This window comes from Oryctolagus cuniculus, unplaced genomic scaffold, assembly GCF_964237555.1.
Source record: "Oryctolagus cuniculus unplaced genomic scaffold, mOryCun1.1 SCAFFOLD_46, whole genome shotgun sequence".
NCBI lineage: Eukaryota > Metazoa > Chordata > Mammalia > Lagomorpha > Leporidae > Oryctolagus > Oryctolagus cuniculus.
The window spans coordinates 1,182,063-1,207,839 of NW_027208365.1; positions in this window are offsets into that span (position 1 = coordinate 1,182,063).

The following is a 25,777-nucleotide window of genomic DNA, read 5'->3' on the forward strand; positions in this document are numbered from 1 at the left end:
CTACTCCCATGCTACAGAACTCCGATAAAGTGTTTCCTACACTCAGGATGCAAAACTCCAGTAAACTGCCTCTCACTACTTCCAATGTACAGAAATCCTGTAAGCTGCTTCTCTTTTACGCAGACTGCTGAAAACCCGCATAGTGCGTAAGACTACTCCCATGCTACAGAACTCCGATAAAGTGTTTCCTACACTCAGGATGCAGAACTCCTGTAAACTGCCTCTCACTACTTCCAATGTACAGAAATCCTGTAAGCTGCTTCTCTTTTACTCAGACAACTGAAAACGTGCATAGTGCGTTAGACAGCTCCCATGCCACAGAACTCCCGTAAAGTGTTTCCTACACTCAGGATGCAGAACTCCTGTAAACTGCCTCTCCCTACTCACAATGTACACAAATCCTGTAAGCTGCTTCTCTTTTACTCAGACTACTAAAAACCCGCATAGTGCGTAAGACTAATCCCATGCTACAGAACTCCCGTAAAGTGTTTCTTACACTCAGGATGCAGAACTCCTGTAAACTGCCTCTCACTACTTCCAATGTACAGAAATCCTGTAAGCTGCTTCTCTTTTACTCAGACTGCTGAAAACCCGCATAGTGCGTAAGACTACTCCCATGCTGCAGAACTCCCGTAAAGTGTTTCCTACACTCAGGATGCAGAACTCCTGTAAACTGCCTCTCACTACTTCCAATGTACAGAAATCCTGTAAGCTGCTTCTCTTTTACTAAGACTGCTGAAAACCCGCATAGTGGATAAGACTACTCCCATACTACAGAACTCCCGTAAAGTGTTTCCTACACTCAGGATGCAGAACTCCTGTAAACTGCCTCTCACTACTTCCAATGTACACAAATCCTGTAAGCTGCTTCTCTTTTACTCAGACTGCTGAAAACCCGCATAGTGCGTAAGACTACTCCCATGCTACAGAACTCCCATAAAGTGTTTCCTATACTCAGGATGCAGAACTCCTGTAAACTGCCTCTCACTACTTCCAATGTACAGAAATCCTGTAAGCTGCTTCTCTTTTACGCAGACTGCTGAAAACCCGCATAGTGCGTAAGACTACTCCCATGCTACAGAACTCCTGTAACGTGTTTCCTACACTCAGGATGCAGAACTCCTGTAAACTACCTCTCACTACTTCCAATGTACAGAAATCCTGTAAGCTGCTTCTCTTTTACTCAGACAACTGAAAACCCGCATAGTGCGTAAGACTACTCCCATACTACAGAACTCCCGTAAAGTGTTTCCTACACTCAGGATGCAGAACTCCTGTAAACTGCCTCTCACTACTTCCAATGTAAACAAATCCTGTAAGCTGCTTCTCTTTTACTCAGACTACTGAAAACCCGCATAGTGGGTATGACTAATCCCATGCTACAGAACTCCCGTAAAGTGTTTCCTACACTCAGGATGCAGAACTCCTGTAAACTGCCTCTCACTACTTCCAATGTACAGAAATCCTGTAAGCTGCTTCTCTTTTACTCAGACTACTGAAAACCCGCATAGTGCGTAAGACTACTCCCATGCTACAGAACTCCCATAAAATGTTTCCTACACTCAGGATGCAGAACTCCTGTAAACTGCCTCTCACTACTTCCAATGTACAGAAATCCTGTAAGCTGCTTCTCTTTTACTCAGACTGCTGAAAACCCGCATAGTGCGTAAGACTACTCCCATACTACAGAACTCCCGTAAAGTGTTTCCTACACTCAGGATGCAGAACTCCTGTAAACTGCCTCTCACTACTTCCAATGTACAGAAATCCTGTAAGCTGCTTCTCTTTTACTCAGACTACTGAAAACCCGCATAGTGCGTAAGACTACTCCCATGCTACAGAACTCCCGTAAAGTGTTTCCTACACTCAGGATGCAGAACTCCTGTAAACTGCCTCTCACTACTTCCAATGTACAGAAATCCTGTAAGCTGCTTCTCTTTTACTCAGACTGCTGAAAACCCGCATAGTGCGTAAGACTACTCCCATGCTACAGAACTCCGATAAAGTGTTTCCTACACTCAGGATGCAAAACTCCTGTAAACTGCCTCTCACTACTTCCAATGTACAGAAATCCTGTAAGCTGCTTCTCTTTTACTCAGACAACTGAAAACCCGCATAGTGCGTAAGACTACTCCCATACTACAGAACTCCCGTAAAGTGTTTCCTACACTCAGGATGCAGAACTCCTGTAAACTGCCTCTCACTACTTCCAATGTAAACAAATCCTGTAAGCTGCTTCTCTTTTACTCAGACTACTAAAAACCCGAATAGTGCGTAAGACTAATCCCATGCTACAGAACTCATGTGTAGTGTTTCTTACACTCAGATTGCAGAACTCCTGTAAACTGCCTCTCACTACTTCCAATGTACAGAAATCCTGTAAGCTGCTTCTCTTTTACTAAGACTGCTGAAAACCCGCATAGTGCGTAAGACTACTCCCATACTACAGAACTCCGGTAAAGTGTTTCCTACACTCAGGATGCAGAACTCCTGTAAACTGCCTCTCCCTACTCACAATGTACACAAATCCTGTAAGCTGCTTCTCTTTTACTCAGACTACTAAAAAACCGAATAGTGCGTAAGACTAATCCCATGCTACAGAACTCATGTGTAGTGTTTCTTACACTCAGATTGCAGAACTCCTGTAAACTGCCTCTCACTACTTCCAATGTACAGAAATCCTGTAAGCTGCTTCTCTTTTACTAAGACTGCTGAAAACCCGCATAGTGCGTAAGACTACTCCCATACTACAGAACTCCCGTAAAGTGTTTCCTACACTCAGGATGCAGAACTCCTGTAAACTGCCTCTCACTACTTCCAATGTACAGAAATCCTGTAAGCTGCTTCTCTTTTACTCAGACTGCTGAAAACCCGCATAGTGCGTAAGACTACTCCCATGCTACAGAACTCCGATAAAGTGTTTCCTACACTCAGGATGCAAAACTCCTGTAAACTGCCTCTCACTACTTCCAATGTACAGAAATCCTGTAAGCTGCTTCTCTTTTACGCAGACTGCTGAAAACCCGCATAGTGCGTAAGACTACTCCCATGCTACAGAACTCCCGTAAAGTGTTTCCTACACTCAGGATGCAGAACTCCTGTAAACTGCCTCTCCCTACTCACAATGTACACAAATCCTGTAAGCTGCTTCTCTTTTACTCAGACTACTAAAAACCCGAATAGTGCGTAAGACTAATCCCATGCTACAGAACTCATGTGTAGTGTTTCTTACACTCAGATTGCAGAACTCCTGTAAACTGCCTCTCACTACTTCCAATGTACAGAAATCCTGTAAGCTGCTTCTCTTTTACTAAGACTGCTGAAAACCCGCATAGTGCGTAAGACTACTCCCATACTACAGAACTCCGGTAAAGTGTTTCCTACACTCAGGATGCAGAACTCCTGTAAACTGCCTCTCCCTACTCACAATGTACACAAATCCTGTAAGCTGCTTCTCTTTTACTCAGACTACTAAAAACCCGAATAGTGCGTAAGACTAATCCCATGCTACAGAACTCATGTGTAGTGTTTCTTACACTCAGATTGCAGAACTCCTGTAAACTGCCTCTCACTACTTCCAATGTACACAAATCCTGTAAGCTGCTTCTCTTTTACTAAGACTGCTGAAAACCCGCATAGTGCGTAAGACTACTCCCATACTACAGAACTCCCGTAAAGTGTTTCCTACACTCAGGATGCAGAACTCCTGTAAACTGCCTCTCCCTACTCACAATGTACACAAATCCTGTAAGCTGCTTCTCTTTTACTCAGACTGCTGAAAACCCGCATAGTGCGTAAGACTACTCCCATGCTACAGAACTCCCATAAAGTGTTTCCTACACACTGGATGCAAAACTCCTGTAAACTGCCTCTCACTACTTCCAATGTACATAAATCCTGTAAGCTGCTTCTCTTTTACGCAGACAACTGAAAACCCGCATAGTGTGTAAGACTACTCCCATGCTATAGAACTCCCGTAAAGTGTTTCCTACACTCAGGATGCAGAACTCCTGTAAACTGCCTCTCACTACTTCCAATGTACAGAAATCCTGTAAGCTGCTTCTCTTTTACTCAGACTACTGAAAACCCGCATAGTGCGTAAGACTACTCCCATGCTACAGAACTCCCATAAAATGTTTCCTACACTCAGGATGCAGAACTCCTGTAAACTGCCTCTCACTACTTCCAATGTACAGAAATCCTGTAAGCTGCTTCTCTTTTACTCAGACAACTGAAAACCCGCATAGTGCGTAAGACTACTCCCATACTACAGAACTCCCATAAAATGTTTCCTACACTCAGGATGCAGAACTCCTGTAAACTGCCTCTCACTACTTCCAATGTACACAAATCCTGTAAGCTGCTTCTCTTTTACTCAGACAACTGAAAACGTGCATAGTGCGTTAGACAGCTCCCATGCCACAGAACTCCCGTAAAGTGTTTCCTACACTCAGGATGCAGAACTCCTGTAAACTGCCTCTCCCTACTCACAATGTACACAAATCCTGTAAGCTGCTTCTCTTTTACTCAGACTACTAAAAACCCGCATAGTGCGTAAGACTAATCCCATGCTACAGAACTCCCGTAAAAGTGTTTCTTACACTCAGGATGCAGAACTCCTGTAAACTGCCTCTCACTACTTCCAATGTACAGAAATCCTGTAAGCTGCTTCTCTTTTACTCAGACTGCTGAAAACCCGCATAGTGCGTAAGACTACTCCCATGCTGCAGAACTCCCGTAAAGTGTTTCCTACACTCAGGATGCAGAACTCCTGTAAACTGCCTCTCACTACTTCCAATGTACAGAAATCCTGTAAGCTGCTTCTCTTTTACTAAGACTGCTGAAAACCCGCATAGTGGATAAGACTACTCCCATACTACAGAACTCCCGTAAAGTGTTTCCTACACTCAGGATGCAGAACTCCTGTAAACTGCCTCTCACTACTTCCAATGTACACAAATCCTGTAAGCTGCTTCTCTTTTACTCAGACTGCTGAAAACCCGCATAGTGCGTAAGACTACTCCCATGCTACAGAACTCCCATAAAGTGTTTCCTACACACAGGATGCAAAACTCCTGTAAACTGCCTCTCACTACTTCCAATGTACATAAATCCTGTAAGCTGCTTCTCTTTTACGCAGACAACTGAAAACCCGCATAGTGCGTAAGACTACTCCCATGCTATAGAACTCCCGTAAAGTGTTTCCTACACTCAGGATGCAGAACTCCTGTAAACTGCCTCTCACTACTTCCAATGTACAGAAATCCTGTAAGCTGCTTCTCTTTTACTCAGACTACTGAAAACCCGCATAGTGCGTAAGACTACTCCCATGCTACAGAACTCCCATAAAATGTTTCCTACACTCAGGATGCAGAACTCCTGTAAACTGCCTCTCACTACTTCCAATGTACAGAAATCCTGTAAGCTGCTTCTCTTTTACTCAGACTGCTGAAAACCCGCATAGTGCGTAAGACTACTCCCATGCTGCAGAACTCCCGTAAAGTGTTTCCTACACTCAGGATGCAGAACTCCTGTAAACTGCCTCTCACTACTTCCAATGTACAGAAATCCTGTAAGCTGCTTCTCTTTTACTAAGACTGCTGAAAACCCGCATAGTGGATAAGACTACTCCCATACTACAGAACTCCCGTAAAGTGTTTCCTACACTCAGGATGCAGAACTCCTGTAAACTGCCTCTCACTACTTCCAATGTACACAAATCCTGTAAGCTGCTTCTCTTTTACTCAGACTGCTGAAAACCCGCATAGTGCGTAAGACTACTCCCATGCTACAGAACTCCCATAAAGTGTTTCCTATACTCAGGATGCAGAACTCCTGTAAACTGCCTCTCACTACTTCCAATGTACAGAAATCCTGTAAGCTGCTTCTCTTTTACGCAGACTGCTGAAAACCCGCATAGTGCGTAAGACTACTCCCATGCTACAGAACTCCTGTAACGTGTTTCCTACACTCAGGATGCAGAACTCCTGTAAACTGCCTCTCACTACTTCCAATGTACAGAAATCCTGTAAGCTGCTTCTCTTTTACTCAGACAACTGAAAACCCGCATAGTGCGTAAGACTACTCCCATACTACAGAACTCCCGTAAAGTGTTTCCTACACTCAGGATGCAGAACTCCTGTAAACTGCCTCTCACTACTTCCAATGTAAACAAATCCTGTAAGCTGCTTCTCTTTTACTCAGACTACTGAAAACCCGCATAGTGGGTATGACTAATCCCATGCTACAGAACTCCCGTAAAGTGTTTCCTACACTCAGGATGCAGAACTCCTGTAAACTGCCTCTCACTACTTCCAATGTACAGAAATCCTGTAAGCTGCTTCTCTTTTACTCAGACTACTGAAAACCCGCATAGTGCGTAAGACTACTCCCATGCTACAGAACTCCCATAAAATGTTTCCTACACTCAGGATGCAGAACTCCTGTAAACTGCCTCTCACTACTTCCAATGTACAGAAATCCTGTAAGCTGCTTCTCTTTTACTCAGACTGCTGAAAACCCGCATAGTGCGTAAGACTACTCCCATACTACAGAACTCCCGTAAAGTGTTTCCTACACTCAGGATGCAGAACTCCTGTAAACTGCCTCTCACTACTTCCAATGTACAGAAATCCTGTAAGCTGCTTCTCTTTTACTCAGACTACTGAAAACCCGCATAGTGCGTAAGACTACTCCCATGCTACAGAACTCCCGTAAAGTGTTTCCTACACTCAGGATGCAGAACTCCTGTAAACTGCCTCTCACTACTTCCAATGTACAGAAATCCTGTAAGCTGCTTCTCTTTTACTCAGACTGCTGAAAACCCGCATAGTGCGTAAGACTACTCCCATGCTACAGAACTCCGATAAAGTGTTTCCTACACTCAGGATGCAAAACTCCTGTAAACTGCCTCTCACTACTTCCAATGTACAGAAATCCTGTAAGCTGCTTCTCTTTTACGCAGACTGCTGAAAACCCGCATAGTGCGTAAGACTACTCCCATACTACAGAACTCCCATAAAGTGTTTCCTACACTCAGGATGCAGAACTCCTGTAAACTGCCTCTCCCTACTTCCAATGTACAGAAATCCTGTAAGCTGCTTCTCTTTTACTCAGACAACTGAAAACCCGCATAGTGCGTAAGACTACTCCCATGCTACAGAACTCCCGTAAAGTGTATCCTACACTCAGGATGCAGAACTCCTGTAAACTGCCTCTCACTACTTCCAATGTACAGAAATCCTGTAAGCTGCTTCTCTTTTACTCAGACAACTGAAAACCCGCATAGTGCGTAAGACTACTCCCATACTACAGAACTCCCGTAAAGTGTTTCCTACACTCAGGATGCAGAACTCCTGTAAACTGCCTCTCACTACTTCCAATGTACAGAAATCCTGTAAGCTGCTTCTCTTTTACACAGACTACTGAAAACCCGCATACTGTGTGAGACTACTTCCATGCTACAGAACTCCCGTAAAGTGTTTCCTACACTCAGGATGCAGATCTCCTGTAAACTGCCTCTCACTACTTCCAATGTACAGAAATCCTGTAAGCTGCTTCTCTTTTACTAAGACTGCTGAAAACCCGCATAGTGCGTAAGACTACTCCCATACTACAGAACTCCCATAAAGTGTTTCCTACACTCAGGATGCAGAACTCCTGTAAACTGCCTCTCACTACTTCCAATGTACAGAAATCCTGTAAGCTGCTTCTCTTTTACTCAAACTACTGAAAACCCGCATAGTGCCTAAGACTACTCCCATGCTACAGAACTCCCGTAAAGTGTTTCCTACACTCAGGATGCAGAACTCCTGTAAACTGCCTCTCACTACTTCCAATGTACAGAAATCCTGTAAGCTGCTTCTCTTTTACTCAGACTGCTGAAAACCCGCATAGTGCGTAAGACTACTCCCATACTACAGAACTCCCGTAAAGTGTTTCCTACACTCAGGATGCAGAACTCCTGTAAACTGCCTCTCACTACTTCCAATGTACAGAAATCCTGTAAGCTGCTTCTCTTTTACTCAGACTACTGAAAACCCGCATAGTGCGTAAGACTACTCCCATGCTACAGAACTCCCGTAAAGTGTTTCCTACACTCAGGATGCAGAACTCCTGTAAACTGCCTCTCACTACTTCCAATGTACAGAAATCCTGTAAGCTGCTTCTCTTTTACTCAGACTGCTGAAAACCCGCATAGTGCGTAAGACTACTCCCATGCTACAGAACTCCGATAAAGTGTTTCCTACACTCAGGATGCAAAACTCCTGTAAACTGCCTCTCACTACTTCCAATGTACAGAAATCCTGTAAGCTGCTTCTCTTTTACGCAGAAGGCTGAAAACCCGCATAGTGCGTAAGACTACTCCCATGCTACAGAACTCCCGTAAAGTGTTTCCTACACTCAGGATGCAGAACTCCTGTAAACTGCCTCTCCCTACTCACAATGTACAGAAATCCTGTAAGCTGCTTCTCTTTTACTCAGACTACTAAAAACCCGCATAGTGCGTAAGACTAATCCCATGCTACAGAACTCCTGTGTAGTGTTTCTTACACTCAGATTGCAGAACTCCTGTAAACTGCCTCTCACTACTTCCAATGTACAGAAATCCTGTAAGCTGCTTCTCTTTTACTAAGACTGCTGAAAACCCGCATAGTGCGTAAGACTACTCCCATACTACAGAACTCCCGTAAAGTGTTTCCTACACTCAGGATGCAGAACTCCTGTAAACTGCCTCTCACTACTTCCAATGTACAGAAATCCTGTAAGCTGCTTCTCTTTTACTAAGACTGCTGAAAACCCGCATAGTGGATAAGACTACTCCCATACTACAGAACTCCCGTAAAGTGTCCTACACTCAGGATGCAGAACTCCTGTAAACTGCCTCTCACTACTTCCAATGTACACAAATCCTGTAAGCTGCTTCTCTTTTACTCAGACTGCTGAAAACCCGCATAGTGCGTAAGACTACTCCCATGCTACAGAACTCCCATAAAGTGTTTCCTATACTCAGGATGCAGAACTCCTGTAAACTGCCTCTCACTACTTCCAATGTACAGAAATCCTGTAAGCTGCTTCTCTTTTACGCAGACTGCTGAAAACCCGCATAGTGCGTAAGACTACTCCCATGCTACAGAACTCCTGTAACGTGTTTCCTACACTCAGGATGCAGAACTCCTGTAAACTGCCTCTCACTACTTCCAATGTACAGAAATCCTGTAAGCTGCTTCTCTTTTACGCAGACTGCTCAAAACCCGCATAGTGCGTAAGACTACTCCCATGCTACAGAACTCCCGAAAAAGGTTTCCTACACTCAGGATGCAGAACTCCTGTAAACTGCCTCTCACTACTTCCAATGTACAGAAATCCTGTAAGCTGCTACTCTTTTACTCAGACTGCTGAAAACCCGCATAGTGCGTAAGACTACTCCCATACTACAGAACTCCCATAAAGTGTTTCCTACACTCAGGATGCAGAACTCCTGTAAACTGCCTCTCCCTACTTCCAATGTACAGAAATCCTGTAAGCTGCTACTCTTTTACTCAAACTACTGAAAACCCGCATAGTGCGTAAGACTACTCCCATGCTACAGAACTCCCGTAAAGTGTATCCTACACTCAGGATGCAGAACTCCTGTAAACTGCCTCTCACTACTTCCAATGTACAGAAATCCTGTAAGCTGCTTCTCTTTTACTCAGACAACTGAAAACCCGCATAGTGCGTAAGACTACTCCCATACTACAGAACTCCCGTAAAGTGTTTCCTACACTCAGGATGCAGAACTCCTGTAAACTGCCTCTCACTACTTCCAATGTACAGAAATCCTGTAAGCTGCTTCTCTTTTACACAGACTACTGAAAACCCGCATACTGTGTAAGACTACTTCCATGCTACAGAACTCCCGTAAAGTGTTTCCTACACTCAGGATGCAGAACTCCTGTAAACTGCCTCTCACTACTTCCAATGTACAGAAATCCTGTAAGCTGCTTCTCTTTTACTAAGACTGCTGAAAACCCGCATAGTGCGTAAGACTACTCAATGCTACAGAACTCCCGTAAAGTGTTTCCTACACTCAGGATGCAGAACTCCTGTAAACTGCCTCTCACTACTTCCAATGTACAGAAATCCTGTAAGCTGCTTCTCTTTTACTCAGACTACTGAAAACCCGCATAGTGGGTAAGACTAATCCCATGCTACAGAACTCCCGTAAAGTGTTTCCTACACTCAGGATGCAGAACTCCTGTAAACTGCCTCTCCCTACTCACAATGTACACAAATCCTGTAAGCTGCTTCTCTTTTACTCAGACTACTAAAAACCCGCATAGTGCGTAAGACTAATCCCATGCTACAGAACTCCTGTGTAGTGTTTCTTACACTCAGATTGCAGAACTCCTGTAAACTGCCTCTCACTACTTCCAATGTACAGAAATCCTGTAAGCTGCTTCTCTTTTACTAAGACTGCTGAAAACCCGCATAGTGCGTAAGACTACTCCCATACTACAGAACTCCCGTAAAGCGTTTCCTACACTCAGGATGCAGAACTCCTGTAAACTGCCTCTCACTACTTCCAATGTACAGAAATCCTGTAAGCTGCTTCTCTTTTACTAAGACTGCTGAAAACCCGCATAGTGGATAAGACTACTCCCATACTACAGAACTCCCGTAAAGTGTCCTACACTCAGGATGCAGAACTCCTGTAAACTGCCTCTCACTACTTCCAATGTACACAAATCCTGTAAGCTGCTTCTCTTTTACTCAGACTGCTGAAAACCCGCATAGTGCGTAAGACTACTCCCATGCTACAGAACTCCCATGAAGTGTTTCCTATACTCAGGATGCAGAACTCCTGTAAACTGCCTCTCACTACTTCCAATGTACAGAAATCCTGTAAGCTGCTTCTCTTTTACGCAGACTGCTGAAAACCCGCATAGTGCGTAAGACTACTCCCATGCTACAGAACTCCTGTAACGTGTTTCCTACACTCAGGATGCAGAACTCCTGTAAACTGCCTCTCACTACTTCCAATGTACAGAAATCCTGTAAGCTGCTTCTCTTTTACGCAGACTGCTCAAAACCCGCACAGTGCGTAAGACTACTCCCATGCTACAGAACTCCCGTAAAGTGTTTCTTACACTCAGGATGCAGAACTCCTGTAAACTGCCTCTCACTACTTCCAATGTACAGAAATCCTGTAAGCTGCTTCTCTTTTACTCAGACAACTGAAAACCCGCATAGTGCGTAAGACTACTCCCATACTACAGAACTCCCGTAAAGTGTTTCCTACACTCAGGATGCAGAACTCCTGTAAACTGCCTCTCACTACTTCCAATGTACAGAAATCCTGTAAGCTGCTTCTCTTTTACACAGACTACTGAAAACCCGCATACTGTGTAAGACTACTTCCATGCTACAGAACTCCCGTAAAGTGTTTCCTACACTCAGGATGCAGAACTCCTGTAAACTGCCTCTCACTACTTCCAATGTACAGAAATCCTGTAAGCTGCTTCTCTTTTACTAAGACTGCTGAAAACCCGCATAGTGCGTAAGACTACTCCCATACTACAGAACTCCCATAAAGTGTTTCCTACACTCAGGATGCAGAACTCCTGTAAACTGCCTCTCACTACTTCCAATGTACAGAAATCCTGTAAGCTGCTTCTCTTTTACTCAAACTACTGAAAACCCGCATAGTGCCTAAGACTACTCCCATGCTACAGAACTCCCGTAAAGTGTTTCCTACACTCAGGATGCAGAACTCCTGTAAACTGCCTCTCACTACTTCCAATGTACAGAAATCCTGTAAGCTGCTTCTCTTTTACTCAGACTGCTGAAAACCCGCATAGTGCGTAAGACTACTCCCATACTACAGAACTCCCGTAAAGTGTTTCCTACACTCAGGATGCAGAACTCCTGTAAACTGCCTCTCACTACTTCCAATGTACAGAAATCCTGTAAGCTGCTTCTCTTTTACTCAGACTACTAAAAACCCGCATAGTGCGTAAGACTAATCCCATGCTACAGAACTCCCGTAAAGTGTTTCTTACACTCAGGATGCAGAACTCCTGTAAACTGCCTCTCACTACTTCCAATGTACAGAAATCCTGTAAGCTGCTTCTCTTTTACTCAGACTGCTGAAAACCCGCATAGTGCGTAAGACTACTCCCATGCTGCAGAACTCCCGTAAAGTGTTTCCTACACTCAGGATGCAGAACTCCTGTAAACTGCCTCTCACTACTTCCAATGTACAGAAATCCTGTAAGCTGCTTCTCTTTTACTAAGACTGCTGAAAACCCGCATAGTGGATAAGACTACTCCCATACTACAGAACTCCCGTAAAGTGTTTCCTACACTCAGGATGCAGAACTCCTGTAAACTGCCTCTCACTACTTCCAATGTACACAAATCCTGTAAGCTGCTTCTCTTTTACTCAGACTGCTGAAAACCCGCATAGTGCGTAAGACTACTCCCATGCTACAGAACTCCCATAAAGTGTTTCCTATACTCAGGATGCAGAACTCCTGTAAACTGCCTCTCACTACTTCCAATGTACAGAAATCCTGTAAGCTGCTTCTCTTTTACGCAGACTGCTGAAAACCCGCATAGTGCGTAAGACTACTCCCATGCTACAGAACTCCTGTAACATGTTTCCTACACTCAGGATGCAGAACTCCTGTAAACTGCCTCTCACTACTTCCAATGTACAGAAATCCTGTAAGCTGCTTCTCTTTTACGCAGACTGCTGAAAACCCGCATAGTGCGTAAGACTACTCCCATGCTACAGAACTCCCGTAAAGTGTTTCCTACACTCAGAATGCAGAACTCCTGTAAACTGCCTCTCACTACTTCCAATGTAAACAAATCCTGTAAGCTGCTTCTCTTTTACTCAGACTACTGAAAACCCGCATAGTGGGTATGACTAATCCCATGCTACAGAACTCCCGTAAAGTGTTTCCTACACTCAGGATGCAGAACTCCTGTAAACTGCCTCTCACTACTTCCAATGTACAGAAATCCTGTAAGCTGCTTCTCTTTTACTCAGACTACTGAAAACCCGCATAGTGCGTAAGACTACTCCCATGCTACAGAACTCCCATAAAATGTTTCCTACACTCAGGATGCAGAACTCCTGTAAACTGCCTCTCACTACTTCCAATGTACAGAAATCCTGTAAGCTGCTTCTCTTTTACGCAGACTGCTGAAAACCCGCATAGTGCGTAAGACTACTCCCATGCTACAGAACTCCCGTAAAGTGTTTCCTACACTCAGAATGCAGAACTCCTGTAAACTGCCTCTCACTACTTCCAATGTAAACAAATCCTGTAAGCTGCTTCTCTTTTACTCAGACTACTGAAAACCCGCATAGTGGGTATGACTAATCCCATGCTACAGAACTCCCGTAAAGTGTTTCCTACACTCAGGATGCAGAACTCCTGTAAACTGCCTCTCACTACTTCCAATGTACAGAAATCCTGTAAGCTGCTTCTCTTTTACTCAGACTACTGAAAACCCGCATAGTGCGTAAGACTACTCCCATGCTACAGAACTCCCATAAAATGTTTCCTACACTCAGGATGCAGAACTCCTGTAAACTGCCTCTCACTACTTCCAATGTACAGAAATCCTGTAAGCTGCTTCTCTTTTACTCAGACTGCTGAAAACCCGCATAGTGCGTAAGACTACTCCCATGCTACAGAACTCCCGTAAAGTGTTTCCTACACTCAGGATGCAGAACTCCTGTAAACTGCCTCTCACTACTTCCAATGTACAGAAATCCTGTAAGCTCCTTCTCTTTTACTCAAACTGAAAACCCGCATAGTGCGTAAGACTACTCCCATGCTACAGAACTCCCGTAAAGTGTTTCCTGCACTCAGGATGCAAAACTCCTGTAAACTGCCTCTCCCTACTCACAATGTACACAAATCCTGTAAGCTGCTTCTCTTTTACTCAGACTACTAAAAACCCGCATAGTGCGTAAGACTATTCCCATGCTACAGAACTCCCGTAAAGTGTTTCCTACACTCAGGATGCAGAACTCCTGTAAACTGCCTCTCCCTACTCACAATGTATACAAATCCTGTAAGCTGCTTCTCTTTTACTCAGACTACTGAAAACCCGCAGAGTGCGTAAGACTACTCCCATGCTACAGAACTCCCGTAAAGTGTTTCCTACACTCAGGATGCAGAACTCCTGTAAACTGTCTCTCAATACTTCCAATGTACACAAATCCTGTAAGCTGCTTCTCTTTTACTCAGACTACTGAAAACCCGCATAGTGCGTAAGACTACTCCCATGCTGCAGAACTCCAATCTAGTGTTTCCAACACTCAGGATGCAGAACTCCTGTAAACTGCCTCTCACTACTTCCAATGTACAGAAATCCTGTAAGCTGCTTCTCTTTCACTAAGACTGCTGAAAACCCGCATAGTGCGTAAGACTACTCCCATGCTACAGAACTCCCATAAAGTGTTTCCTACACTCAGGATGCAAAACTCCTGTAAACTGCCTCTCACTACTTCCAATGTACAGAAATCCTGTAAGCTGCTTCTCTTTTAGGCAGACAACTGAAAACCCGCATAGTGCGTAAGACTACTCCCATGCTATAGAACTCCTCTAAAGTGTTTCCTACACTCAGGATGCAGAACTCCTGTAAACTGCCTCTCACTAATTCCAATGTACAGAAATCCTGTAAGCTGCTTCTCTTTTACGCAGACTACTGAAAACCCGCATAGTGCGTAAGACTATTCCCATGCTACAGAACTCCCATAAAGTGTTTCCTACACTCAGGATGCAGAACTCCTGTAAACTGCCTCTCACTACTTCCAATGTACAGAAATCCTGTAAGCTGCTTCTCTTTTACTCAGACAACTGAAAACCCGCATAGTGCGTAAGACTACTCCCATACTACAGAACTCCCGTAAAGTGTTTCCTACACTCAGGATGCAGAACTCCTGTAAACTGCCCCTCACTACTTCCAATGTACAGAAATCCTGTAAGCTGCTTCTCTTTTACTCAGACTACTGAAAACCCGCATAGTGGGTAAGACTACTCCCATGCTACAGAACTCCCGTAAAGTGTTTCCTACACTCAGGATGCAGAACTCCTGTAAACTGCCTCTCACTACTTCCAATGTACACAAATCCTGTAAGCTGCTTCTCTTTTACTCAGACTACTGAAAACCCGCATAGTGGGTAAGACTAATCCCATGCTACAGAACTCCCGTATAGTGTTTCCTACACTCAGGATGCAGAACTCCTGTAAACTGCCTCTCACTACTTCCAATGTACAGAAATCCTGTAAGCTGCTTCTCTTTTACTCAGACAACTGAAAACGCGCATAGTGCATTAGCTCCCATGCTACAGAACTCCCGTAAAGTGTTTCCTACACTCAGGATGCAGAACTCCTGTAAACTGCCTCTCCCTACTCACAATGTACACAAATCCTGTAAGCTGCTTCTCTTTTACTCAGACTACTAAAAACCCGCATAGTGCGTAAGACTAATCCCATGCTACAGAACTCCTGTGTAGTGTTTCTTACACTCAGGATGCAGAACTCCTGTAAACTGCCTCTCACTACTTCCAATGTACAGAAATCCTGTAAGCTGCTTCTCTTTTACTCAGACTGCTGAAAACCCGCATAGTGGGTAAGACTACTCCCATGCTGCAGAACTCCCATCTAGTGTTTCCTACACTCAGGATGCAGAACTCCTGTAAACTGCCTCTCACTACTTCCAATGTACAGAAATCCTGTAAGCTGCTTCTCTTTTACTCAGACTACTGAAAACCCGCATAGTGCGTAAGACTACTCCCATGCTACAGAACTCCCGTAAAGTGTTTCCTACACTCAGGATGCAGAACTCCTGTAAACTGCCTCTCACTACTCACAATGTACAGAAATCCTGTAAGCTGCTTCTCTTTTACTCAGACTACTGAAAACCCGCATAGTGGGTAAGACTACTCCCATGCTACAGAACTCCCGTAAAGTGTTTCCTACACTCAGGATGCAGAACTCCTGTAAACTGCCTCTCACTACTTCCAATGTACAGAAATCCTGTAAGCTGCTTCTCTTTTACTCAGACAACTGAAAACCCGCATAGTGCGTAAGACTACTCCCATACTACAGAACTCCCGTAAAGTGTTTCCTACACTCAGGATGCAGAACTCCTGTAAACTGCCTCTCACTACTTCCAATGTACAGAAATCCTGTAAGCTGCTTCTCTTTTACTCAGACTACTGAAAACCCGCATAGTGGGTAAGACTACTCCCATGCTACAGAACTCCCGTAAAGTGTTTCCTACACTCAGGATGCAGAACTCCTGTAAACTGCCTCTCACTAATTCCAATGTACAGAAATCCTGTAAGCTGCTTCTCTTTTACTCAGACTACTGAAAACCCGCAGAGTGCGTAAGACTACTCCCATGCTACAGAACTCCCGTAAAGTGTTTCCTACACTCAGGATGCAGAACTCCTGTAAACTGTCTCTCAATACTTCGAATGTACACAAATCCTGTAAGCTGCTTCTCTTTTACTCAGACTACTGAAAACCCGCATAGTGGGTAAGACTACTCCCATGCTACAGAACTCCCATAAAGTGTTTCTTACACTCAGAATGCAGAACTCCTGTAAACTGCCTCTCACTACTTCCAATGTACACAAATCCTGTAAGCTGCTTCTCTTTTACTCAGACAACTGAAAACCCGCATAGTGCGTAAGACTACTCCCATACTACAGAACTCCCGTAAAGTGTTTCCTGCACTCAGGATGCAGAACTCCTGTAAACTGCCTCTCCCTTCTCACAATGTACAGAAATCCTGTAAGCTGCTTCTCTTTTACTCAGACTACTAAAAATCCGCATAGTGCGTAAGACTATTCCCATGCTACAGAACTCCTGTGTAGTGTTTCTTACACTCAGGATGCAGAACTCCTGTAAACTGCCTCTCCCTACTCACAATGTACACAAATCCTGTAAGCTGCTTCTCTTTTACTCAGACTACTAAAAACCCGCATAGTGCGTAAGACTAATCCCATGCTACAGAACTCCTGTGTAGTGTTTCTTACACTCAGGATGCAGAACTTCTGTAAACTGCCTCTCACTACTTCCAATGTACAGAAATCCTGTAAGCTACTTCTCTTTTACTCAGACTGCTGAAAACCCGCATAGTGCGTAAGACTACTCCCATGCTGCAGAACTCCAATCTAGTGTTTCCAACACTCAGGATGCAGAACTCCTGTAAACTGCCTCTCACTACTTCCAATGTACAGAAATCCTGTAAGCTGCTTCTCTTTCACTAAGACTGCTGAAAACCCGCATAGTGCGTAAGACTACTCCCATGCTACAGAACTCCCATAAAGTGTTTCCTACACTCAGGATGCAAAACTCCTGTAAACTGCCTCTCACTACTTCCAATGTACAGAAATCCTGTAAGCTGCTTCTCTTTTAGGCAGACAACTGAAAACCCGCATAGTGCGTAAGACTACTCCCATGCTATAGAACTCCTCTAAAGTGTTTCCTACACTCAGGATGCAGAACTCCTGTAAACTGCCTCTCACTAATTCCAATGTACAGAAATCCTGTAAGCTGCTTCTCTTTTACGCAGACTACTGAAAACCCGCATAGTGCGTAAGACTATTCCCATGCTACAGAACTCCCATAAAGTGTTTCCTACACTCAGGATGCAGAACTCCTGTAAACTGCCTCTCACTACTTCCAATGTACAGAAATCCTGTAAGCTGCTTCTCTTTTACTCAGACAACTGAAAACCCGCATAGTGCGTAAGACTACTCCCATACTACAGAACTCCCGTAAAGTGTTTCCTACACTCAGGATGCAGAACTCCTGTAAACTGCCCCTCACTACTTCCAATGTACAGAAATCCTGTAAGCTGCTTCTCTTTTACTCAGACTACTGAAAACCCGCATAGTGGGTAAGACTACTCCCATGCTACAGAACTCCCGTAAAGTGTTTCCTACACTCAGGATGCAGAACTCCTGTAAACTGCCTCTCACTACTTCCAATGTACACAAATCCTGTAAGCTGCTTCTCTTTTACTCAGACTACTGAAAACCCGCATAGTGGGTAAGACTAATCCCATGCTACAGAACTCCCGTATAGTGTTTCCTACACTCAGGATGCAGAACTCCTGTAAACTGCCTCTCACTACTTCCAAAGTACAGAAATCCTGTAAGCTGCTTCTCTTTTACTCAGACAACTGAAAACGCGCATAGTGCGTAAGACTACTCCCATACTACAGAACTCCCGTAAAGTGTTTCCTACACTCAGGATGCAGAACTCCTGTAAACTGCCTCTCCCTACTCACAATGTACACAAATCCTGTAAGCTGCTTCTCTTTTACTCAGACTACTAAAAACCCGCATAGTGCGTAAGACTAATCCCATGCTACAGAACTCCTGTGTAGTGTTTCTTACACTCAGGATGCAGAACTCCTGTAAACTGCCTCTCACTACTTCCAATGTACAGAAATCCTGTAAGCTGCTTCTCTTTTACTCAGACTGCTGAAAACCCGCATAGTGGGTAAGACTACTCCCATGCTGCAGAACTCCCATCTAGTGTTTCCTACACTCAGGATGCAGAACTCCTGTAAACTGCCTCTCACTACTTCCAATGTACAGAAATCCTGTAAGCTGCTTCTCTTTTACTCAGACTACTGAAAACCCGCATAGTGCGTAAGACTACTCCCATGCTACAGAACTCCCGTAAAGTGTTTCCTACACTCAGGATGCAGAACTCCTGTAAACTGCCTCTCACTACTCACAATGTACACAAATCCTGTAAGCTGCTTCTCTTTTACTCAGACTACTGAAAACCCGCATAGTGGGTAAGACTACTCCCATGCTACAGAACTCCCGTAAAGTGTTTCCTACACTCAGGATGCAGAACTCCTGTAAACTGCCTCTCACTACTTCCAATGTACAGAAATCCTGTAAGCTGCTTCTCTTTTACTCAGACAACTGAAAACCCGCATAGTGCGTAAGACTACTCCCATACTACAGAACTCCCGTAAAGTGTTTCCTACACTGAGGATGCCGAACTCCTGTAAACTGCCTCTCACTACTTCCAATGTACAGAAATCCTGTAAGCTGCTTCTCTTTTACTCAGACTACTGAAAACCCGCATAGTGGGTAAGACTACTCCCATGCTACAGAACTCCCGTAAAGTGTTTCCTACACTCAGGATGCAGAACTCCTGTAAACTGCCTCTCACTAATTCCAATGTACAGAAATCCTGTAAGCTGCTTCTCTTTTACTCAGACTACTGAAAACCCGCATAGTGGGTAAGACTACTCCCATGCTACAGAACTCCCATAAAGTGTTTCTTACACTCAGGATGCAGAACTCCTGTAAACTGCCTCTCACTACTTCCAATGTACACAAATCCTGTAAGCTGCTTCTCTTTTACTCAGACAACTGAAAACCCGCATAGTGCGTAAGACTACTCCCATACTACAGAACTCCCGTAAAGTGTTTCCTGCACTCAGGATGCAGAACTCCTGTAAACTGCCTCTCCCTACTCACAATGTACACAAATCCTGTAAGCTGCTTCTCTTTTACTAGGACTACTAAAAACCCGCATAGTGCGTAAGACTATTCCCATGCTACAGAACTCCCGTAAAGTGTTTCCTACACTCAGGATGCAGAACTCCTGTAAACTGCCTCTCCCTACTCACAATGTACACAAATCCTGTAAGCTGCTTCTCTTTTACTCAGACTACTAAAAACCCGCATAGTGCGTAAGACTATTCCCATGCTACAGAACTCCCGTAAAGTGTTTCCTACACTCAGGATGCAGAACTCCTGTAAACTGCCTCTCCCTAATCACAATGTACACAAATCCTGTAAGCTGCTTCTCTTTTACTCAGACTACTAAAAACCCGCATAGTGCGTAAGACTAATCCCATGCTACAGAACTCCTGTGTAGTGTTTCTTACACTCAGGATGCAGAACTCCTGTAAACTGCCTCTCAACTTCCAATGTATAGAAATCCTGTAAGCTGCTTCTCTTTTACTCAGACTGCTGAAAACCCGCATAGTGCGTAAGACTACTCCCATGATGCAGAACTCCCATCTAGTGTTTCCTACACTCAGGATGCAGAACTCCTGTAAACTGCCTCTCACTACTTTCAATGTACAGAAATCCTGTAAGCTGCTTCTCTTTTACTCAGACAATTGAAAACCCGCATAGTGCGTAAGACTACTCCCATACTACAGAACTCCTGTAAAGTGTTTACTATACTCAGGATTCAGAACTCCTGTAAACTGCCTCTCACTACTTCCAATGTACAGAAATCCTGTAAGCTGCTTCTCTTTTACTCAGACTACTGAAAACCCGCATAGTGCGTAAGACTACTCCCATGCTACAGAACTCCCGTAAAGTGTTTCCTACACTCAGTATGCAGAACTCCTGTAAACTGCCTCTCACTACTCACAATGTACACAAATCCTGTAAGCTGCTTCTCTTTTACTCAGACTACTGAAAACCCGCATAGTGGGTAAGACTAATCCCATGCTACAGAACTCCCGTAAAGTGTTTCCTACACTCAGGATGCAGAACTCCTGTAAACTGTCTCTCAATACTTCCAATGTACACAAATCCTGTAAGCTGCTTCTCTTTTACTCAGACTACTGAAAACCCGCATAGTGGGTAAGACTACTCCCATGCTACAGAACTCCCATAAAGTGTTTCTTACACTCATGCTGCAGAACTCCTGTAAACTGCCTCTCACTACTTCCAATGTACAGAAATCCTGTAAGCTGCTTCTCTTTTACTCAGACAACTAAAAACCCGCATAGTGGGTAAGAATACTCCGATACTACAGAACTCCCGTAAAGTGTTTCCTGCACTCAGGATGCAGAACTCCTGTAAACTGCCTCTCCCTACTCACAATGTACACAAATCCTGTAAGCTGCTTCTCTTTTACTCAGACTACTAAAAACCCGCATAGTGCGTAAGACTATTCCCATGCTACAGAACTCCCGTAAAGTGTTTCCTACACTCAGGATGCAGAACTCCTGTAAACTGCCTCTCCCTACTCACAATGTACACAAATCCTGTAAGCTGCTTCTCTTTTACTCAGACTACTAAAAACCCGCATAGTGCGTAAGATTAATCCCATGCTACAGAACTCCTGTGTAGTGTTTCTTACACTGAGGATGCAGAACTCCTGTAAACTGCCTCTCACTACTTCCAATGTACACAAATCCTGTAAGCTGCTTCTCTTTTACTCAGATAACTGAAAACGCGCATAGTGCATTAGCTCCCATGCTACAGAACTCCCGTAAAGTGTTTCCTACACTCAGGATGCAGAACTCCTGTAAACTGCCTCTCCCTACTCACAATGTACACAAATCCTGTAAGCTGCTTCTCTTTTACTCACACAACTGAAAACGCGCATAGTGCATTAGCTCCCATGCTACAGAACTCCCGTAAAGTGTTTCCTACACTCAGGATGCAGAACTCCTGTAAACTGCCTCTCCCTACTCACAATGTACACAAATCCTGTAAGCTGCTTCTCTTTTACTCAGACTACTAAAAATCCGCATAGTGCGTAAGACTATTCCCATGCTACAGAACTCCTGTGTAGTGTTTCTTACACTCAGGATGCAGAACTCCTGTAAACTGCCTCTCCCTACTCACAATGTACACAAATCCTGTAAGCTGCTTCTCTTTTACTCAGACTACTAAAAACCCGCATAGTGCGTAAGACTAATCCCATGCTACAGAACTCCTGTGTAGTGTTTCTTACACTCAGGATGCAGAACTTCTGTAAACTGCCTCTCACTACTTCCAATGTACAGAAATCCTGTAAGCTACTTCTCTTTTACTCAGACTGCTGAAAACCCGCATAGTGCGTAAGACTACTCCCATGCTGCAGAACTCCAATCTAGTGTTTCCAACACTCAGGATGCAGAACTCCTGTAAACTGCCTCTCACTACTTCCAATGTACAGAAATCCTGTAAGCTGCTTCTCTTTCACTAAGACTGCTGAAAACCCGCATAGTGCGTAAGACTACTCCCATGCTACAGAACTCCCATAAAGTGTTTCCTACACTCAGGATGCAAAACTCCTGTAAACTGCCTCTCACTACTTCCAATGTACAGAAATCCTGTAAGCTGCTTCTCTTTTAGGCAGACAACTGAAAACCCGCATAGTGCGTAAGACTACTCCCATGCTATAGAACTCCTCTAAAGTGTTTCCTACACTCAGGATGCAGAACTCCTGTAAACTGCCTCTCACTAATTCCAATGTACAGAAATCCTGTAAGCTGCTTCTCTTTTACGCAGACTACTGAAAACCCGCATAGTGCGTAAGACTATTCCCATGCTACAGAACTCCCATAAAGTGTTTCCTACACTCAGGATGCAGAACTCCTGTAAACTGCCTCTCACTACTTCCAATGTACAGAAATCCTGTAAGCTGCTTCTCTTTTACTCAGACTACTGAAAACCCGCATAGTGCGTAAGACTACTCCCATACTACAGAACTCCCGTAAAGTGTTTCCTACACTCAGGATGCAGAACTCCTGTAAACTGCCCCTCCCTACTTCCAATGTACAGAAATCCTGTAAGCTGCTTCTCTTTTACTCAGACTACTGAAAACCCGCATAGTGGGTAAGACTACTCCCATGCTACAGAACTCCCGTAAAGTGTTTCCTACACTCAGGATGCAGAACTCCTGTAAACTGCCTCTCACTACTTCCAATGTACACAAATCCTGTAAGCTGCTTCTCTTTTACTCAGACTACTGAAAACCCGCATAGTGGGTAAGACTAATCCCATGCTACAGAACTCCCGTATAGTGTTTCCTACACTCAGGATGCAGAACTCCTGTAAACTGCCTCTCACTACTTCCAATGTACAGAAATCCTGTAAGCTGCTTCTCTTTTACTCAGACAACTGAAAACCCGCATAGTGCGTAAGACTACTCCCATACTACAGAACTCCCGTAAAGTGTTTCCTACACTCAGGATGCAGAACTCCTGTAAACTGCCTCTCCCTACTCACAATGTACACAAATCCTGTAAGCTGCTTCTCTTTTACTCAGACTACTGAAAACCCGCATAGTGCATTAGCTCCCATGCTACAGAACTCCCGTAAAGTGTTTCCTACACTCAGGATGCAGAACTCCTGTAAACTGCCTCTCCCTACTCACAATGTACACAAATCCTGTAAGCTGCTTCTCTTTTACTCAGACTACTAAAAACCCGCATAGTGCGTAAGACTATTCCCATGCTACAGAACTCCCGTAAAGTGTTTCCTACACTCAGGATGCAGAACTCCTGTAAACTGCCTCTCCCTACTCACAATGTACACAAATCCTGTAAGCTGCTTCTCTTTTACTCAGACTACTAGAAACCCGCATAGTGCGTAAGACTAATCCCATGCTACAGAACTCCTGTGTAGTGTTTCTTACACTCAGGATGCAGAACTCCTGTAAACTGCCTCTCACTACTTCCAATGTACAGAAATCCTGTAAGCTGCTTCTCTTTTACTCAGACTGCTGAAAACCCGCATAGTGGGTAAGACTACTCCCATGCTACAGAACTCCCGTAAAGTGTTTCCTACACTCAGGATGCAGAACTCCTGTAAACTGCCTCTCACTAATTCCAATGTACAGAAATCCTGTAAGCTGCTTCTCTTTTACTCAGACTACTGAAAACCCGCAGAGTGCGTAAGACTACTCCCATGCTACAGAACTCCCGTAAAGTGTTTCCTACACTCAGGATGCAGAACTCCTGTAAACTGCCTCTCACTACTCACAATGTACACAAATCCTGTAAGCTGCTTCTCTTTTACTCAGACTACTGAAAACCCGCATAGTGGGTAAGACTACTCCCATGCTACAGAACTCCCGTAAAGTGTTTCCTACACTCAGGATGCAGAACTCCTGTAAACTGCCTCTCACTACTTCCAATGTACAGAAATCCTGTAAGCTGCTTCTCTTTTACTCAGACAACTGAAAACCCGCATAGTGCGTAAGACTACTCCCATACTACAGAACTCCCGTAAACTGTTTCCTACACTCAGGATGCAGAACTCCTGTAAACTGCCTCTCACTGCTTCCAATGTACAGAAATACTGTAAGCTGCTTCTCTTTTACTCAGACTACTGAAAACCCGCATAGTGCGTAAGACTACTCCCATGCTACAGAACTCCCGTAAAGTGTTTCCTACACTCAGGATGCAGAACTCCTGTAAACTGCCTCTCACTACTCACAATGTACACAAATCCTGTAAGCTGCTTCTCTTTTACTCAGACTACTGAAAACCCGCATAGTGGGTAAGACTACTCCCATGCTACAGAACTCCCATAAAGTGTTTCTTACACTCAGGATGCAGAACTCCTGTAAACTGCCTCTCACTACTTCCAATGTACAGAAATCCTGTAAGCTGCTTCTCTTTTACGCAGACTGCTGAAAACCCGCATAGTGCGTAAGACTACTCCCATGCTACAGAACTCCTGTAACGTGTTTCCTACACTCAGGATGCAGAACTCATGTAAACTGCCTCTCACTACTTCCAATGTACAGAAATCCTGTAAGCTGTTTCTCTTTTACTCAGACAACTGAAAACGTGCATAGTGCGTTAGACAGCTCCCATGCCAGAGAACTCCCGTAAAGTGTTTCCTACAGTCAGGATGCAGAACTCCTGTAAACTGCCTCTCACTACTTCCAATGTACACAAATCCTGTAAGCTGCTTCTCTTTTACTCAGACAACTGAAAACCCGCATAGTGCGTAAGACTACTCCCATACTACAGAACTCCCGTAAAGTGTTTCCTGCACTCAGGATGCAGAACTCCTGTAAACTGCCTCTCCCTACTCACAATGTACACAAATCCTGTAAGCTGCTTCTCTTTTACTAGGACTACTAAAAACCCGCATAGTGCGTAAGACTATTCCCATGCTACAGAACTCCCGTAAAGTGTTTCCTACACTCAGGATGCAGAACTCCTGTAAACTGCCTCTCCCTACTCACAATGTACACAAATCCTGTAAGCTGCTTCTCTTTTACTCAGACTACTAAAAACCCGCATAGTGCGTAAGACTATTCCCATGCTACAGAACTCCCGTAAAGTGTTTCCTACACTCAGGATGCAGAACTCCTGTAAACTGCCTCTCCCTACTCACAATGTACACAAATCCTGTAAGCTGCTTCTCTTTTACTCAGACTACTAAAAACCCGCATAGTGCGTAAGACAAATCCCATGCTACAGAACTCCTGTGTAGTGTTTCTTACACTCAGGATGCAGAACTGCTGTAAACTGCCTCTCAACTTCCAATGTATAGAAATCCTGTAAGCTGCTTCTCTTTTACTCAGACTGCTGAAAACCCGCATAGTGCGTAAGACTACTCCCATGATGCAGAACTCCCATCTAGTGTTTCCTACACTCAGGATGCAGAACTCCTGTAAACTACCTCTCACTACTTTCAATGTACAGAAATCCTGTAAGCTGCTTCTCTTTTACTCAGACAACTGAAAACCCGCATAGTGCGTAAGACTACTCCCATACTACAGAACTCCTGTAAAGTGTTTACTATACTCAGGATTCAGAACTCCTGTAAACTGCCTCTCACTACTTCCAATGTACAGAAATCCTGTAAGCTGCTTCTCTTTTACTCAGACTACTGAAAACCCGCATAGTGCGTAAGACTACTCCCATGCTACAGAACTCCCGTAAAGTGTTTCCTACACTCAGGATGCAGAACTCCTGTAAACTGCCTCTCACTACTCACAATGTACAGAAATCCTGTAAGCTGCTTCTCTTT